Source organism: Scomber japonicus, chromosome 8 (assembly GCF_027409825.1).
Source record: "Scomber japonicus isolate fScoJap1 chromosome 8, fScoJap1.pri, whole genome shotgun sequence".
Classification (NCBI taxonomy): Eukaryota; Metazoa; Chordata; class Actinopteri; order Scombriformes; family Scombridae; genus Scomber; species Scomber japonicus.
In genome coordinates, this window is record NC_070585.1 from 6,396,954 (window position 1) to 6,403,340 (window position 6,387).

General features: G+C 37.2%; 1 non-coding gene across 1 annotated transcript; it reads left to right on the forward strand.

Annotated features, from left to right (window-relative positions):
• Positions 1-3,429: 3,429 nt before the first annotated feature.
• trnal-aag (transfer RNA leucine (anticodon AAG)) lies at positions 3,430-3,511 on the forward strand. The gene has a single exon. It is a non-coding gene; the product is annotated as a tRNA-Leu (tRNA).
• Positions 3,512-6,387: the final 2,876 nt, after the last annotated feature.

Here is a 6,387-nt window from a genome sequence, read left to right on the forward strand (position 1 = left end):
TTCTTTCTAAAAGCCAGACGAGAGGGTCAATATAAATTCTCATGATGTCACAATACAGATTTATTTATTTATTTAAGGTTTATTTGGCAGGGACAGTACACGTCAATCAAATAGTTAGTTCACACTGCAATGTAAATGTGTCAGAGTTAGCTAGTTTACATCTTTAGTCCACAGGCAGGTCTGGAGTCAGAGTGTGTTTAGCCTAGCTTAGCATAGCAAGTGGAAACTAGGGAAAACAGCTAGCTTGGTTGTCTTCTTGATACAATCTATTGATAATTTGGCTTACAGGTGGTACAACCCTGCCTTCAGTCTTAATGCTAAAATATAGGCTATCACAACCTGACTCCAACTCCGCCCTGAATTATTAGACATTAGATATCTCATTCTCAGAAAGAATGTAAAAAAGATTTGAGAACGTTTCCCCTTTATACCTCTCCACTGAAATTAGTAAAAGACATGAGTATCAGGAATTATCCCAGTGCCAATTATATCAATATAATTAGAACTGGGAAGTTCAAATCCTTTGTTGATTCTGTACTAACCAAGTCCTCTATAGGAAAGCTTTGGTTTTCAGGGGTTTTTGTGTTGTGTCCTTAATTAAGTAATGTGCCCCTCCTAGGGCACTGGATGGCAGGGGACAATAATAGTTTGTGCTGGTAATTAAACATGAGGCAATTTCCTATGATTATTATTATCCTGAATTTAGTTGCTTTAGTTGCCTCATACAGTTTCCACAGGTCCACTCACGAAAAACAAGAGTACCAGTCAATTAAGTGCTTAATGTTCTGCTGATAGAGTGTCAGATCAGAAGACGCCTGTGTGGTTCTTGAGGGCATGGACACACAGCATAATTTGTTGTTTAATTTAGAGCACTTTTAGACTGTGTACCGTTTTCGGACTCATTCCACTCAATGAAAATACCATGGAAGTTTTAATCATGATACTGAAGTTCTATCAGAATTTTAGATTCAAGGTCTGGCTTCATATTAGACTGTGTTTTATGTTGTTGGTTTTAGAAAACTTTATTTATTTTGGACACATACGTAAGTCCATATCATAAACAAACAAAGACAAGGACAAAACAGTACCAATATATACAGCCTCATGGCAGTATTTGCAAGACACATCCAGACTAGTGTTCCAGTGCTTCAGAAAACCTTGTATGTGAGTACCTTGTGTGTTTTATGTGTTTAAACATGTTATTAGTGTCAAAATAGTCTCTATTTTTCTTTTTTGGTGATTGAGTGATTATATATTTATAGGTAAGTGTTCAACTCTGACAGATGGATGTCATTGGGATTCCTAATCGCTTCATGTTAAGAGCGGTCAAAGATGCAGTGCACATTCATTAAGAGTACATGTATAGCTGAACCTGACCTCTCTCTCTCTATCTCACACATACACACACACATATATACGCACACAAAGGAGTCATAAATAATTCAAGCAAGTCTTCCCTTGTTAATCTTTAATTCTGTAATTTAAACTTTACTCATAGTCTATAGTGTGAGACGGGCCTGTGGTTTAGACTAGCAGATGGATGAAGAAGGAGAAGTATGGGAGGAGGAAAGAAATGGTCAAAAGATAGAGAGAGGAAAGATATTATTTGGATATGAACTGTCGTATGTTAACAAAAAAGCAGACTGATTTCTGCCTCTGGTTCATATTAATGTCTAGGTCAGGACAATAGTTCTGACGAGGTCTTCATAATTGTTTTGCGATATGAGAAGTTCTATCTGATAAGACTTTTACTGACAGGTCTTTTGATACAGACATTAAAGGCTTCTGTATAACTCAAAGTGTTGTCTCGACTTATCTAAAGGCTAAAGTTAAGTTTACACTTGTCCACAATGACTACGTTGAAGGTGCCATTACCTCCTCCTGGCTACATCTGCTCCCCTCCTGACCTCCAACAAATTGGTGTCTTTTGTGGGTTTGTAGTCGAGACACAGTCAGGATAAGGGCGCCCATTTTCTGACAGTCTCTTCAAAAGCGTTTGTGGTGTTGCACTCGGTTGCACACACAGAAGTGATGATAGAAGTTGTGTGAAGAGTGAGTACAGCGATCCTGACTGAAAGAAGTTCAAACGCAGCCTAATAGCTGTGTAAAGTGGGCAAGATTGTTGGATCGGCTGGTTTTTTGGAAAGCGGCAAAACTTGTCAGATGTGGGAAAGGGGCTTCAGACGCTGTTATGTAATCCAACAAGCATTTAGTTTGAAGCATACTGAAGCTTTGACACTAGACAATAAGCCCTCAACCAATCAAAAATCTATTTTTCTTTATGCTTCTTCAGTTGGATGTTTTGGCTTTACTGTACAGAATGATGTATCTGCAGTTTGTTTTCATATTCAACTGCTTGAAGGGAGGAAAGTTTCTCTGGGCTCAAATTAAAACTGAGTTGAAGACGTACAGTGTGGTCTGGAGCCAGTTGAGGTCCAGTTTGTAAGTGACACAAATGTGTAGTAGAATTTTGAAGCGAGCAGTGCACAAGTCACCTATCTCTTCCCCTTCACTTTCTCTAATGATGTTGACAACACTATAAAGGCATAAAAATGCCTCCACACCCCCTAAAAAAGAGATTATTAAAAACACATACAGCCAGAAAGTCTGCATCACAAACATGAAAGGACTTAAATGATTATAGCCAAGTCCAAAAGCCACAGAATTGCTTTTTATACCCACATTTTAATTTGCCTTGACTAATTTTACTAGGGATTTAAACCTATTTGACCTATGACCCCAAACTCCCTTCTTAAACCACAGCAGACAACCATTTATCATACTCCTGTCTTTCATAATTGATCATCTTCCAAGGATTTGTTGTATCCCTGTGTGTGTGTGTATGTGAGTCCATTTTTGCTGCATGTTTAACTGTGCGCAGCTTCATTTGAAATGCCAGAGGTCAACGGAGCCGCTCGAGCTCAAATTAATAAGTTATGCAGATAAGTCAACAACCAAACTGACATTGTGGTTTTGTAGTGAAAACCATTAAATTGAGACCATTTGCATGAAGGCGTGGCTGTTTAAAAATGCATAAGATTTAAAAATGTAACACGCTAATAAGCACAGAGACACATACATCTTATAAAGTAGCACAAGGGCATGGCTAGTGAGAAAGTGTGATCATACCTGCTGACACACTCACAACTGGAATCAACTCTAAACCCCACGGAAATAATCTGAAAGTTTACATTAATTAGATTTCCACAGGTTTTCAGCCACTAAACACTTTATTTTATTAAATGAAAACCAATTTACAATTCGGTAACTCCATAATAGAAATAGCAAAAAACATCATTTTGAATATCTATATTGTAATTTATGGAAACTTGCTGTTAGTTTCTGCCAATATTAAGTTGACTTATATTCAACCACGCCTGACAGACTGAAGAATGTTACACTTCCTCGTAGCAACACAAGTATGTATGTGGTAGTGTGGCCGAGTGGTCTAAGGCGCTGGATTAAGGCTCCAGTCTCTCAGGAGGCGTGGGTTCAAATCCAACCACTGCCATTTAGCCTCTGTGTCTATCTTAACTTTCTTTCACTCCAATATGTAAGAGAACAGGATAAATATCATGATAAAGATGGTATGAGCATAAACCTTCTGAAACTGTGAACCCTCTAAGTAATTGACTGTATGATCTCTATGTGTCTGAATCAAAATGTCTTCATAGTGTGGCGGAAGTCATAGTTGATGTTTGACTTGGTAATTACCCAGACACTGAGGATGGTTGTTAAAATTAGGTGATTTAAAGCAGTAACATATGTGTGGAAAATGTCCTGACTTTAGTACTCCTAGAGGTGGGGGTCACAAAAATGGGTCCCACATTACTTTCTTTCTTTCTTTTCAAGTTCTTCAGATACAACATCCTTCAACATTTCATTCTTATCCTGTTTTGCACAACTCAGTGTTGATTCTTCCACAATCTTTACAAGCCATCAATGGAAAATCCATTTTTCTGTCCTTTCAGCAGAAAAAAATATGTTAATGATCAAATAGAAATCCCACCATGTTCTGAAATCGAACTGTATCGTTAACTTTGTTTAGAACTGCACACAGCATAAACTATATAATACTTATTTATATAAAACATATACAAGCTATAGACGTAGTAAAACTTTAATACTGATGCTCTGCATTGCAGCCCATATGCAATGATGCTTACTCTGCTTAATGACTTCATACATTCATACATAGCTGACCCTTTCACTATATGTGTATACGTGTATGTATGTAAATATGAAGAAACATGCAGTTGTGTTATTTTTTAAATAAGAAAAAATAATATATTGATTCTATTTCACAACAATAAGATAATCACAGGAAATAAAATATATGTGTATGTATAGAATATTTACACAGCAGTTTTTCTTTACTATACTAAAAGTGTTAGTCATAGTACTGTTATAGTACTTATTAATAGCACTAATAAAGGTACAGTATTGCTATTTTCAATACTACTTCTCCTGAACCTGAAGCAGTGTTACTGAAACTACAGCTGCATAAGTGTACTATTATATATTACTTGGATATTTATCTACTTTACTGATATGTTTTGGCTGCATCATTCAGTGGTTTTTGAACATTGTCAAAGGTCCTGTGGAATTACACTGTAGATGGTGCTGTAGTCAAGGGACAAACTTCCATTGCATTCATCTCACTGGCATCTGTGTGCTTCTCTCATAACTCACAATGGGCTTCCTTTACCACCAACAGTGCATCACTTGACACATAGTTGTCCTACCTGTTCTCTGTATTTACTGTATATTACAGACTAATGCAATATGATGCTGCTTTGTTTAGCTTATGACAGTGATGTATGGTAGTAGTAGCTATGTAAGTGTTTCCCCACCACAAAAAAAAACAAAACAATAAATGTTTGTAGCCTCTAAATTAGCTGTAATACGATTTGCATATTTAATAGCCTGATGTATGCAATTGCATTTTAACATGCCGGTAGATTAAAGGACACACATACACACCTACACACAGTCTCTCTATCTGTCTTTCACACACACACACACACACACACACACACACACACACGCACACACATACACAGACTAATCAGTAATCCCCTCCTCTCCCAGAGCGGTCACTCTGCTTACCGCTGCTGTCTATCTCCTGGACGCAGAGATTACAGCAGGTCCAATTGTCCTCTCTACTTAATGTCCTTGCACCAGGCTACTTACTGGTTGTACCTTGAATGAACTTTATGTCGACAAACTGACATTCAGCTGCAGGGAGATTTAAATACCCACAAGTCTAATTGAATTCAGCCAATCCTGTCTTTATTCTGTTATGGACTCTAATAAATCATTTTTGGGAACCAGGACAATCTACCATTGAAAAAAAAGAACACAATGCATGTTATAATTATGTTTTTGCATGGATTTGGTTATTTATTTGACTTGGAATTATACTGTTGATTAAAGTTTGACATGGCCAAAGAACTGATCAGTACCGATAAGTGAGTTGCACTATCAAGAGTCAAAAAACTATGAAATCATTCAGACAAGCACTTCTAAAACTACAACTATGTGAGGATTTCTAAAAGAGTTCCTATGATACTCAAATGACTTTGAAGGAATGCTAAAGCTTAATGAGCTGTTCTCAAAAGTTTGGCACTAATGGTACTGGAGATAAAAGCCAGTGAAAGAATTGCAAAGAAAGTTGTCATTCTTATAACAAGTTAATTGGCAGTGCTGGAATGCCTGTCATTCTATGTATTTATTCTATTTAAGTAGAACTGGAGACCACCTGAATGCAGGTAACTGGTAAATACAATGCAGTCACATGATATTTCCAGACTTTACATGGTTACCATTGTACAGTGGATTATGGGATGTTAATGGCGTAAAACATACATGTGTTATTAAGGTAAAAGAAAGCTGAGGTAATTTCAAAGACTCAACTTATTAACGTATGTCCTGAAGGCTAGAAAGCCAATAGTCATTTATGTCCAACTCGGACATTCCACACAGTATTTACAATGACATCACTTTCTACACTTAATTAAAGGCAAAGTCATATACTTCTGAAAGGCCCTCTATGGCCGCACAGGTGTTTCACATATAATGTCAAAGGTTGTCGTTGATTGATTGTCAAACTTCTTATCTAATGCGAGCCACTCACAGGGCAAATGCCAAAGGGTACAGATAAAAATGCATGAAGGCGGGAAACTTGGTGATGAACAATGAATCCTGAATTATTTTTGGTTTAGTTTCTGTCAGTGTCTGTTTGTGGGACTCTGTTGCCAATGTCTAATCTAAATCCAGGTGTAAATTGTTCCATCCTTGAAGGAAAATTAAGGGTCAATCATACATCGTCCAGGAAGCTTAGTGAAAGTTCAGTCAGGAAGACTAGGCCCATAGTTTTATTTCTCA